We start from the raw sequence: 14,653 nt of genomic DNA, 5'->3' as shown, positions 1-14,653 counted from the left end.
ACAGACAGGTAAGTCAAATTATTTTATACGTCATATGTTCACTGTGAATTTTCGTTTGCTGTGATTGTAATGTTTGGGAGTTATCGTAAGGGCACGTTTTTTAACAGAATCTGCTATTGGGGGAGAGTGACAGTCTTTGGCAGATCGCATGGTAGGCGCAACGCAGTTATAAACAGGTAACTCGATTTTTTTCCCCTTTTCTAGGCATTACCTCATTTTGTTACCTAACTAAATTGCTTTCTGTTTTTTTGCAGGTATGCCCCTCTCTGGCCCGTTCCCGGGAAGTAACGTGCTTGGAGTGCTTTCCATGGGTATGTATGATGCGTTTGCCGGGTCTGTAGTAAAGCATCTTGTCTGTCCCTTATCTAACGCTTGTATTTTTACTGTTTTTTTTACAGGGATTCCACGGTCCGATCCGTCCCTGGGCAGCGTCGTGCAAAGATTACTTTAGCCGGTATGTATGTTGCTGTTTGCGGGTCTTTATTAAGACATCTTGTCTGAATCGTATTTCACTTTGACATTTTTCTTTTTTTTTTACAGGGACTTCCTCGGGCCCAACGTTCCCGGCCAGCATTGTGCTTTAGGAGCTTTACTCTGTAGGTATTATTTTTTTTGCGGGTCTTAGGTAAGGCATCTAAAGGTAAGTTTCTTTACTTATTATCGTGATTTGCCTGTATTTATAATGTCTAGTATTCGTAAAGTAGGTTTTAGCTTTACAGCGCATTTGCGGTGAATTCCCTTTGAAAACAACTTTGTACGTGGTCAGACAGGTTGGAGCCGCGTTTCCTTTTGCTGCATCGCTATCTGTCCCATGCATGCTTTCACATTCAATTCGCCAGGAATTCACACCTCCTCACTAACAATAGCACACACTCTCAGGCAGACATTCCTACCATCCTTCCAAGGAAGACCCCCACCCAAACATTAGCATACGGCTAGACAACAAGATTTCACACACGTGCTGTTCGTAAACAAGTGTTACTTCTCTATTGTTATTCATTTAAAGTAACTCCCCTTTCCTCCGGTTTGACTGTACTTAAACTCGAAGAGCAGCCATTCGAAAACATTTCTTGGGTCCATGTCATCCAGTACAAGCTAAACTATCTCTATTGGTAAAAGGTAAGCAACTTCAATTGTATTGCCGTTTTTAAAATAAACTCATTGAACGTTTTCTATCGTGGTTTGCTAATGACAAGTGCAGTTATTTCCGATGTTAACCTTTGCAAACATGTTATGCGCTTTAATTGTTAGCAAAGTCCGCTTAGTATCTTAATGCCTTTTAATTTTCCAAGCCGCGCTTTTATTTAAAAGCTGCAACGAAAACATTTGCTAGCATATGTTGGGCAGAATTTAGAAGGGACACGCACGCACACCACATTACCTTAATGTTTTTGCTTTCGCCGCTATTACTATATACATTACGGTACCGCTTCGCCATCGTTTGGTATCTTGCTGCCTTTAATTTTCAAAGCCGCGATTACTCTCTTTTAAAACGAAATCACTTGCTAAGAAATATTTGACAGAATTTATGAAGGGCACGCACGCACACCACATTACCTTGCTGGTTTTTTGTGTTCGCCGCTATTACTATACACATTACGGTACCGCTTTGCTATTGTTTCCCGTGTATTGCATACTTATTGAGGCGCTCTCTGCATAATAGACTTTCCCCTGGTTTGCATTGCAGACTTGCTACTGTTGTCAGGGATCGTACAATTATTAGTTAAAATACAACTTACAATGCCTTTTGCTTTCGAATCGATGGTTACATTTTAGAATTCATTTTAATTAACTCCCCTTTATTTCTCTTTTCCTGGACCTAAACTGGAAGAGCAGCCATTCTAGACATTTTGTGGGTCATCCGGTACGAGCAAAACTATCTCTATTGGTAAAAGGTAAGCAACTTCAATTGTGTTGCCGTTTTTAAAATGAACTCATTGAACGTTTTCTATCGTGTTTTGCTAATAACAAGTGCAGTTGTTTTGCGATGTTAACCTTTGAAAACATTTTATGCGCTTTTTAGTTAGCACAGTTCGCTTCGTATCTTGATGCCTTTACATTTCCAAGCCGCGCTTTATTGAAAAATTTGCAATGAAATAATTTACTAGCGTATATTGGGCAGAATTTAGAAGGGACACGCACGTACAGTACATAACCTTGCTGTTTTTGCTTTTGCCGCTATTACTATATACATTACGGTACCGCTTCGCCATCGTTTGGTATCTTGCTGCCTTTCATTTTCAAGCGTTACGTTTAGATGCCGCCATTTTTTTACCTTTGAACCGAACTGCTTGCAAAACATATTAGTCCTGCTTTAAAGACTGCACGCGCAGTACATTGACTTGCTGTTTTTGCTTTCACCACTAATGCTAGCCTCATTACGGTAACATTTTGCTTTTGTTTGCCGTGTATTTCATCCTAACTGAAGCACTCTCTGCATAAGATACTTTAGCATCGCTTGCATTACAAACTTGCTACTGTTGCCAGTCATCTACAATTATACGCTAATATACAAATTTAGCAGCCTTTGAATTTTAATGCGCTTGCTACTGTTCGTTACATGTGTTACAACTGTTTTACTTTTGTTGCCAAAATGTGTTTCGTGATGCGAAACGTTTCTGTCAAATGTTTTGTGGTGCATGTCTACTTTTGTATCTCACTTTTTGCCTATGATTGCAGTTATGGTGCGCGCATTCAATAGATTTGCCTTTATTTCTATTCGTCGTGCTTTACATTTGAATACATTTACCATCTTCCTTTTGGGCTTCTTTGCATATGCTTTCAAGGTACATTGTTTACATATATGTTCCATCTAAAACACGTATTTACCTTAATTAACTCTGTGAGGCTTCTATGCTAATTTAACCAACTGAAACAAGTGTGTGATGAGGGGGGCAAAAGGGGGGGGGCTTAACCTTATACTAGCAGTGGCATTTTGTTAGGTGATGTTTGTTAGCCTTTTGGAGGGGGTGGGAGGGGTTTCACAACTTACGCTTGCGGGACTAGGTATCCTTTTCCAAATAATTTCATTGCTTCTCAATGGTTACTTAATTTCAGTGTTTGCTGTACAGACATTGCCCTTGATGTATGTATTACCCGCAGTAATGCAGATATTACTGCGCAATTGTTTTTTTGCAATCACGCTTTGCAATACAATGCATTTTTTCATTCGGAACATCTGGTTTATAGCTTAAAAATGTCATGTACTGCTTGGCAATTAAGTGCTGCATTGTCAGTTTTTTGCATACTGCATATATATGCTCCTTCTGCGCAACACTCTTTATTACCGGCTTAACTATAGTCTTTCACACACACTCCTCCTCATCCACTTTACACCATGCATTCTTTGTTACACATTCTATAACATGCACTCTTTTGCCCACTTTCTCCTTGATGCTCCCTTCCATTCACTCTCTACATACACACTGCTTGAGTGACTTAGCGCGTGTAGCTTAGCGCGTGTAACTTAGCGCGTGTAACTTAGCACGTGTGAGATTATGTTGCATGCGCTCTGTTGCGCGCGCTCTGTTGCACGTGCTCTGTCACACGCTCTCTCATGCACTGATTTTACATACTCTTTACCATACTACCTGTTGCACACATTTTTATGTACATCTCCTCAACATGCACCACAGCTAAGGCTTACATCTCTACTGCCTTTATCTTCACTACTATCCTTTATTATTTGTATACTACATAAATTACTCCTCTCGCTACTCAATTATGTATACTACACACTGCCTCTTCTTTAATCTCCTCTTTGTTTCGCTTGCTTTTTCATACTTTCAACCTACAAGTTGACAATAGCTGATGATGAGAAAGTGAGCATGCAGGTGAGAACCAATCTGAAAACTCCAATGGGGTTACTTACGTGAGGCTCTGTCAACTTTTTCTGCAATTTTTTCCTTTTCCTATCCCTGTTTTCAACAGTAATAGCGCACACTCCCCACCATGCATTTTACACCATGCATTCTCCAAAACACACTCCACACCACACACTCTTTAGCACACATTCTCATTCACACTCTCTTTTATCCACTCTCTACAGTACACTCATTGTGTAACTTGACACATGTGGCTTAGCGCGTGTGACTTAGCGCAGGTAACGTAGCGCGTGTAACTTAGCGCATATGACAGTATGGTGCATGGACTCTGTAGCACGCACTTTAGTTACAGCCTCTATGGCACACTCTGTACCACAAGCTCTTTACCACAGGCTCTCTGCCACACACTCTATGCCACACACTTTCCTACACGCTATCTTTTGGCATGCACTTTAACATACTACCTACTGTGCAAATTTTAATACACATCTCCTCTACATGCACCATAGCTAATGCTTACAACTCTACTACCTTTATTATCCTCCTATCCTTTACTATCAGGCACACACTACACACACTACTCTTACTGCTCTCTCTACTCCTTCATGTATACTACATACTGTCTCTTCTTTATTCTCACTTTTTTTTCCCCTTCATTTTTGACACTTTCAGCCTATTTGTTGGCAATAGCTAATGATGAGAAAGTGAGCATGCACGTGACAACCAATCTGCAAAATCCAATGGTGTTACTTATGTAAGGCACTGTCAACTTTTGGGGCAACTTTTTTCTTTAGCTAGCTCAGTGTTTTCACCATTAATAGACTATCTCTTTCCCGCGCCCTCTTTCCCGCGCCCTCTTTCCCCGCGCCCTCTTTCCCCGCGCCCTCTTTCCCCGCGCCCTCTCAATACACGTACTCTAAATACACGTACTTTACTGCACACATTTTTAGGCACACCGCTTAAACATCGTAGCTAATGCTAGCTTTTTTTACTAGATGCATAGGCCAAACAGCACCATACATACCGGGGAAAGCGCTCCATGTACGCCTCTCCACCGGAGCACCCCAGAACGCTGAAGCCCTGTAAACAAACAGAGAAACACAGTTAGTTACAAAACGTTCAATATGCCTTACCTAGGTCCCGCAAACAACACCATACTTACCAAGGAAAGCGCTCCCTGTACGCCGCCGCACCGGAAAGACCCTCACTATTGAAGACCTGTAACGAAACAGAAAAAAAACCAGAATTACTTACAATATGCCTTACCTAAGTCCCACAAACAGCACCATAATTACTGGGGGAAGCACTCCCTGCACGCCGCTGCACCGGAATAACCCAGACCGCTTAAGCTCTAGAAACAAAGATAAAGTTAGATAAAAAGCAAGCAAACAACAAAACAACAAAAAACATAAAACATTGCTTGCCATACTGTTTCAGGAAGACTTTGCCTCACAGCCACAGACATAAACATAAGCCTGAAAAGGGCAAGGATAAAAAAGAAGAAACACGCCCACCAGCAAAGATGGGTCAGGCTGCCCAAAAGAGAAAAGTAGCAAAAAAAGACGCCCCTGAATCTCAAAAGGGTGGGGCCTGTTTGGGGAAACAAACCTCTTCTACAATAGCTTGCTATGGAAAAGGGGAGAGAAAAGAGTCGGGCCAAAAAAAGCAATACATAGATGGCTGTGCACAATCAAATAATGTATTATTGCTTTTAAAGAACTGAGCAAAATGGAAAGTTTCCATGGAGTACTCAAATTGACGATTGAATGAACCAGTGTGTATGTGTAGGTTTGTGTAAATGCCTGTGTGACATGGTGAAAAAGTGAATATAAAACCACATTTGGCATTAGCTGTTGATGGGGAAGTAAGCATGCACGTGTAAAACAATCAGCAAACTCCAATGGTGTTAATAACATGAGGCGCTGTCAACTTTTAAGTTAAAGTTGTTGAATTTATTATATAGCAATATAGTTTAGTTCTCTACAGACACTCTTTACTTTGCACTATTTACCATGCAGTCTTTACCATACAATCTTTAACATGCACTCTTTAACATGCAATATTTTACAGCATACACTCTAGAGCGCACTTTTTTAGATACACCTCCTCTACATATATCATACTTAATGCTTACATTTCTACTACTGTTGTTCTTTACTCGCCTCTTTTTGATCCTTATTTCGGGATACTTTCAAGCTATATGCTGCCAAAATTTAATAATGAAGAAGTGAACATACAAGTAAGAATTATTCTGCAAACCCCAATAGTGTTACTTACATAAAACACTCAACACTTCCAGGGAATTTGTACTTTGCCTATGTCAATGTTTCCAGCAGTAATATACTTTACTTCTCTACAAACACTCTTTTCCATGCGCACTGTTGCACGCACTCTGTTGCACGCGCTCTATTGCACGCGCTCTGTTGCACGCGCTCTGTTCCATGCACTTCTTAAATGCTCTCTGCCACACGCTCTCTCATGCACTATGATTTTACATACTCTTTAGCATACTACCTGTTGCACACATTTTTATGTACATCTCCTCAACATGCACCACAGCTAATGCTTACATCTCTACTGCCTTTATCCTCACTACTATCCTTTATTATTTGTACACTACATACATTACTCTTACTCCTCTCGCTACTCCTTAACGTATAATACACACTGCCTCTTCTTTATTCTCCTCTTTGTTTTCCTTGCTTTTTCATACTTTCAACCTATAAGTTGACAATAGCTGATGATGAGGAAGTGAGCATGCAGGTGAGAACCAATCTGCAAACTCCAATGCTGTTACTTACGTGAGGCTCTGTCAACTTTTTCTCCAAGTTTTTCCTTTTCCAATCCCTGTTTTCAACTGTAATAGCACACACTCCCCACTATGCATTTTACACCATGCATTCTCCATTACACATTCTGTACCACACACTCTTTAGCGCACATTCTCATTCACACTCTCTTCCATCTACTCTTTACAGCACACACATTTTGTGACTTGACACATGTGGCTTGACGCGTGTTACTTAGCACCTGTGACTTAGCCCCTGTGACTTAGCACATGTACCCTAGCGCATGCACCATTATGTTGCATAATTCCGTGCTGCATACTACCATGGGATGAATTACGTGAAGCACTGCCAACTTTTCTTGCCTTTTTTTTGTACCGTACTGTTTCTCTTTCTTCAGACTACTATTTAAATATTTTACTCTGAAAAACACACTCTACTACTCTTTTCTTCACATTCTGCTACACATTCTCAATGTACACTTTATTGGCTACACATTATCTACACTATACTACATTTCACAACACTTTTTCTACCATACTCTACAGAAACCTTACACTACAAACCATCTACGTATTATTACATCTGTATTACTCTTTTGAATAAAATTTCTAAGTATGTTTTTCTTTTATTATATCTACCAACTTTATGAACCTCTACTGCACAATGTTTACTACATACTTAACTATGTATACTATAATACACTCTATGCAAAACTTTTCGCAGTACTAAATCGGACTTTAGTAAAAATGCTTTCCTAATTTCGTTACATTTGACAACTTACTGTATATTAATATGCTAAGTCACCATTAATACTTGTTTTTATTCTTCCATAGATAACTGTGAGAAGTTGCTCATTCCTTTTCAAGACATCAAGGTGAAAGTATCTTAATTTATTATTGACACATCAGCCTATGCTGAAAACAAATTAGTAGGGATCATTAGAATATATATATATATATATTTTTAGAAACATACTCATTGTTTTCCGCATGCATAACCTTGATTTTCTATAGCTATAGGCTGATTATAAAGTCTAGTGCTTGCAAATCCGTAAATATCATTCACAGGCTATTTAATAAACACTGAGCTTTGCTTAAAGCAGACCATTCGTGGAAACACTACAAACGTATATAAACACACACTCAATGCATGCTTAGAAAACACTTCTATTCATTTTAAAATCCTATGCATATAGCATAAATTGACTACAGTATACATCTAACCTATATTACACAAATTAGTTGGCTGAACAGCATCTGTTTATTATTTACTATTAGCAGCACAAGGAAAGTTGCATAAAACTTGTCTACCTACACAAATAAATAGTAAATACTCAGAAGAGTTTGAAGGTGTATATAAATATTAATATATGCTAGTTAGCATTATACTTGTATATAAGCATACAGATATATAGTCGATACAAGATACTTACAACACTAAAATACAGCATAAAGAGAACGCTACAATACAAACATATAATAGGTAGTTTAGGGCCGGCAATTTATTTGAACATTATTTTTGTGTCACAATTAATATCATGGCAATACTGCAGGCAGCTTATCATCAAGGGCATAACAAATTTTCTCCTACTTCACTGGGCAAACAATGTTTGCCAAACAGCACATTTGCAATCATACACAATTGCTACAGACCTGCTAATACATGGACTGTAGAAGATTTACATGCCATTATGGACTTGGGGGATGCTTTATATATAGATATGCATTCCATAAATCAAGAACAGCTTATGCATCCTGATGATTTACCAAATTATATCCAACACAATGACACTATCTATTCACTTAAGCTTAAACAACCTTCTTATGGGGATATACTGAAACAGTTTGACCCATCTTCGCCAAATATGCAAACAGTATTGAGAGCTGCACTCAATTTGCATTGCGGTGTTTTACTTTGCATTGATATGTATGTTATAGCTATTATGCACAGTGAAAATTCATACTTTGTATTTGACTCACATAGCCGCGACAGCACAGGAATGCCTCACCCAAATGGGACATGTATTACCATACAAATATCATTTGAAGGGCTTATACAGTACATTACAAATCTGGCATATAGTCTAAAGCGACCCAATAGTAATTACTTACCATATGAATTAACTCCAATAGATATAATTACAATTAAAAAAGATTCACTACATAAGGCAATGCTCATAGCAGAAAAAAATGCAAGTGCCATATTACACAAGCATATTTATGTGCATTCTACTAAAGAATGTACAGATTTCTTCACACACAAATTAAAAACTCGCATAGAAAATGAAAGACATTGGCTCCGAAGATCAAAGGCAGGTACTCTTGTAAATACACAACAGCCATCAGCATCATTAGCTACTACTCAGCATATTCCCCCCCAAAAAAATGCCATTGTGCCTATAACAACTGCACAACTGCCTCTACCTACCTGCACTAGCATAGATACAACACAATATGCAAGTAACTCACATAATACTCCGACATACGCAAGTATACTTACAAATACACTTATACACAACACAAGAATTACAAGTTGTGATACAAGAAACATACATACACAAAACATGACAGGTTCAACAAGTGATTTGCATACTAACGCATATACACAGAGTTCCCATCCTACAAACAGACCTAACACTCAGTGTAACAAAATACTTAGCCCACAAAGTAACACCAATGCTATATTGTCCAAAATGCATAATAACATCAAGAACAACATAGAACAAACTTTTTTGGCACAAACACAACATATAAATGTAGTAAATAGTACAGACAAACAGCAAACACAAACAGATCTTACACTACCATCAAGGTGTGCACAATCTATACAAAATAGTCTATTTGCTATTCTACATAACTACTGTAAACCCGCACATAGTTGGGATAGTCGAGACTTGCAATCTATTATGGAACTTGGAGATGCTCTATATATTGAAATGCAGTCTGTTAATGAAGAAAATTGTATGCAGCCACAATATTTACCCAATTACATAGAGCACAATAGCATTATATATGCAATTAAGCAAAACAAGAGCTTCACGATTGAGGGGAAGCAAACAGAAATGCAAAATGCCAGGCTTTTGAGAACCCTTACTTCAATGATTTTGCACAATGGTATATTGATTTGTTTTAATGCATATACTATTTCAATATTCAAAACTATCCATGCATACTTTGTATTTAATTCAAATAGCCAAAATGAGAAATTAATACCTCCTGCTAAGGAGACATCTATTGCTTTAGAAATCAAATCACCTGAGCAGCTTATTGAATACATCAGAACGTTGGCTCTCCAGAACAAAGTACCAAATTCATTGAATATTACTTTATACTTCACTCCAGTTACAATACGCAAAATTGGCAAATTGTCACTTGAGGCAACAAAAAAAAACATAGGGAGAAAAAAGTTACACCTATAAGAAACATGTATATCCATACTACAAAGGTAACTCTACATGCCTCTATACATATCACACCTATAGAGTTACAACTAGAAAATACACTTACAGAAACACTCAACAGCGATAGGCAAATGCATACAGAGAATTCCACAACCACAAGTCATATTGGATCTATTATAGCTATTAACAATCCCAATGCAATAACAAGCACATTTACACCTAATGCTGGGATTCACAATCAACCAAATGCAATAGAAGTACAACCAAATAACTGTAACAGAAAAAGATTGCATGCACAAGAACCAGAAAATACACTTAATGTCACAAATATAACATCTTTGACAACAAATGCCACAATTAGTACTTTCCATGCACAAATTAAATATGGCCCAGAGTATGCTTGCACTATTTGCAATCAGTTATGGCATAAACAAAGTTTGCAAACAACACACAAGTTAAAAAAAGGGCTAAATTCATTGAATGTAACATTAGTAAATATCAAACAGAAGATATATGCCGAACATGTTACAAATATATTGCCAAGGACAAAATACCACCATGTTCTTTCTATAATGGGATGACATTTCCTGATATCCCACCTGAATTACACTTGCATAATTTAGAAGAGAGATTAGTATCGCCAAGAATACCTTTTTTATAAATTAGAACGCTGCCGCGAGGCTTCCAAAAGTCTCTCTCAGGTGCAGTAGTTAACGTCCCAGCCGATGTTATGACAACTGCTACTGTTTTACCAAGACAAATTAATGATAACATGACAATCCCAATTAAATTAAAACGCAAATTAAGCTATAAATCCTATACCCATTTCGAAAATGTCAGGCCAAACAAAGTAAAGCGTGCAGCTCTATATTTAGCAACTACTAGCAGTATGTTCCAAGAATATGGAGTCACCGTTAATAAAGATTGGGAATATACACCAGAAAATATATCACCTTGTAATGACACTTCTGATGCAAACAATACGTCAGATTCCTCAGACAACATTGCAGCTGGGAATTTAGATACTATGCTAACTAATGAAACTATAACTACAGAAAGCATTAACATTATTAACTTAGCACCTGCTGAATATAACACACCAAGGGGTCTATATGAAGACAAAGATTCTGAATATTTAGCTTTCCCCACTATCTTTTGTGGAAAGCGAAGGCCAACAAACAAAGAAAGGCATGTACCAATACATTACAGTACAATATGTCAATGGGAATTAAGAAGTAATGATTTAAGAGAAGCAAAGTCCATGACAAATGTTTTCTTTAAATTGAAAAAGTTGCATATTAAGCAAATACAGAGCAAAATATACATCTCACTTAGAAAATATTTTAACAATGGTAACATTATTACAGCAAAAGACATCAAACAAAAATTAGATAGCATTTTCCAATTTAATGAGGGATATAAAATACTAAAAACAATACGTAGCTCGCCACCATATTGGGAGCAATGCAAAAAAGACTTATTTGCTATGATTAGACAATTGGGGATACCAACTTTTTTTTTAACATTATCAGCAGCAGAAACTAAATGGTATCATTTAATCAACATACTATTACGTACTGAGAAAAAAGAAGAATGTACAGAAGAAGAATTCAAAAATATGTCATGGGAGGCAAAATGCAAATTAATACAAAGAAATCCCATTACTTGTGCACGACATTTTGACTTTCAAGTTAGGAAATTCTTTAATTGTATTTTACTGCATGAAAGTAACCCAATTGGCAAGGTAATAGATTACTTTTATAGAGTAGAATTCCAACAAAGAGGATCACAACATATACATGCAATAATATGGATTGAAACGGCTCCACAGTATGAAACTTCAGAACTTACTACTGTTACAGCTTTTATAGATAAATATATAACCTGTGCAAAAACACAAAATACAAATATCGAGCCTTTATTGCCCCTACAAAAACATGGACATACCAAAAATTGTCGTATTAAACATAAAAGAACGTGCAAATACCAGTACCCAAAATATCCAATGCCAGAAACTTTTATACTGGAACCATTACCACTAGACAGAACTGATCAAGAGCTCTTACAGAAAATCGAACTAATCCACCTAACTATGAACACGCAAGAGTTCTCAAATTATTCCTTTAATCAGTTTTTAGATACGATGCAACTAGATCTAAGTCAATATGTTATATGTATACGCTGCATTATAGAAAAAAATAAAATTTTCCTAAAAAGAACACCAGCGGAATGCTTTATTAATAACTACAATACGACAATTTTACAAGTATGGCAAGCAAACATTGATATACAATACATCTTAGACGCATATGCATGTGTCGTATATATAGTATCATATATTAGTAAATCACAGCGTGGAATGAGCAAGTTGATTGCACAAGCAGCAAAAGAAGTTTATCACAATCCAAGCATAAAAGAGCAGCTTAAGCATATAGGTAACAAATTCCTAAACTGTACAGAAATAAGCGCGCAAGAAGCAGCCTATCTTATACTTCAAATTCCTTTACGCAAAAGTTCTAGATCGTATGTTTTCATTAATACAAGCCCTCCAGAAAAGCGTACCTACTTATTAAAAGACATTGAGACTATAAATTTGTTACCTGATACATCCAATCAAATACAATATGATAATGTAATAGTAAAGTACAGCAAGCGTCCTACAGATTTGGAAACGTGTACATTAGCTGACTATGCATCCATGTATAATGGAAATCATAAAAATAGAAAGCAGAAAAATGCAACAGACCATGATAATTTCCTCACCGAAAACAACTTTTATAGCTCGGATGAGGAAGAACTTGAAATTAATATACCAAATGAAACTGCAGAAACAGATTATACAAAGCGCCAAAAACAGAAAATAATTTGCTATTGCAGATTTAATAAAAAAAATGACCCTGAAAATTATTACAGAGAATTACTAATGCTTTATTATCCCTGGAGAGTAGAAAATCAAATTATTGGTACTAAGGAAACATATTATGAAAAATACCTAGAAATTCAAAACATAGTTGACGCTAATCATACTAAGTATAATAGGCATAATACCCCATTAACACCTAATGCCAATGGAGACTGTACATTGGACGCATTACTTATACCTCCAATGGATATAGAAACCAACGAAAACATTTGTCCTGAAGTTCAAGTGAATGAACCACTATTATATGACTTGTCATTTGATTTAGGCATTAGAAGTACAAGTACTGATGAACTTTTAACCAATAATATAATGCCAGATGACCAATATCACTGTTTGATGCAAAATCTTACAAATGAGCAACTTAACTTTATATACCATCACTTGTATTGGATAAAAACAAAAGAATCCTTGCTATACGTTTTGCACAGGTGGTGCAGGAGTAGGCAAAAGCTTCCTTATTACAGCCCTTTACCAAACATTACTACGCTATTACAATACCAAAGCTGGAGAAAATCCAGATAACATTTATGTATTGCTTACAGCTCCAACAGGCAAAGCTGCACACAACATACATGGTAAAACGCTACATAGTACATTCAAAATACCAGTTTCGCAATCGCTAACTCATAAACCACTCACTCATGAGAACAGGAGTGCACTTCAAAATGAATTATTGCATCTTAAATTGCTAATAATTGATGAAATATCAATGGTAGGGGCAAACCTTTTCAATTTTATACATAACAGGTTGCAGGAAATTAAAATGTCCAAACTCCCTTTTGGTGGAATATCCGTATTAGCAATTGGAGATTTTTATCAGTTAAAACCAGCATTTGACACATACATATTTGAAAATTCTAGACATTAATACAGATCAGTAAGTACAAATTTATGGCAAACACACTTTAAGTTGTTTGAATTGACAAAAATTATGCGACAGCTAAATGACGTACCATTTGCTCAATTACTAAACAGATTAAGAGAAGGAAAACAAACTGATGCCGATATTATACAAATACAAACACGCGAGCTAGACCCACCCCAAAACATTACCAAAACCATCCCTTATATAATGGCAACAAACCAAGAAGTTAATAATATTAATAATGAAGTTTTGTTACAACATATAACGAAATATCCGGTTTACACATCAACCGCAATAGATACAGTTGCATCTGACCTAAGCGAAATAGTAAAAAAAAAAATACTAATGCAATTACCTGCAGATGCAACTAAGACCATGGGCCTGCCATTTATATTGCATATTGCATTAAAGTTACGATACGATCTAACATGCAATATCAATGTTAACGATGGCTTAACAAATGGTGCTACATATACGATCTAGCACGGCCTACCAGCAAACGGGAATATAATGGATTCTCCTTCTTTGTAAGACCAGACTATGCACATCCAACAGTTGAAAGAAGATGGAGAATGCGACAGCTTTACACCCCTTTTGAAAAAGCTGGGGCTACTGTGTTCTTACAAAACCCTTCTCGCTTGAAAGTAATCTTTAAAGGTACCACGCGCTTTTTCAACAGCGAAATTCAAGCGGAAGCTTACCTGCAAGAAATTCTGGATTCTGAAAGGAAAGCTAATCAACAACATTAAGGGGGTTAGCTAACTGACTGTGACTTAAAGGTTAAGCACTATCTGGATATAGACTCAAATTTTCACTTTTTTTTTTTTTTTTTTTTTCTTTTCTTCTCTTCTT

At 36.8% G+C, this 14,653-nt stretch overlaps 1 protein-coding gene across 11 annotated transcripts in view; it reads right to left on the bottom strand.

The window, feature by feature from the left end:
• The window catches only part of SPATA20 (spermatogenesis associated 20), a 2,191,885-nt gene that overhangs the window by 2,039,159 nt on the left and 138,073 nt on the right, over positions 1–14,653 (bottom strand). For 2 of the 11 annotated variants that reach the window (XM_085617132.1, XM_085617125.1), the window contains exons 2-3: positions 4,987–5,042; positions 4,849–4,904 (exon numbers count right to left, since the gene is read on the bottom strand). The exons of the other annotated variants lie outside the window; for them this stretch is intronic. The gene's annotated coding sequence lies outside the window, so the exon portion shown is untranslated. The remainder of the gene's footprint in view (positions 1–4,848; positions 4,905–4,986; positions 5,043–14,653) is intronic. 11 annotated transcript variants of the gene reach the window in all.

This window comes from Triturus cristatus, chromosome 7, assembly GCF_964204655.1.
Source record: "Triturus cristatus chromosome 7, aTriCri1.1, whole genome shotgun sequence".
Taxonomy (NCBI): Eukaryota; Metazoa; Chordata; class Amphibia; order Caudata; family Salamandridae; genus Triturus; species Triturus cristatus.
This window is presented reverse-complemented; position numbering and strand designations above follow the sequence as displayed.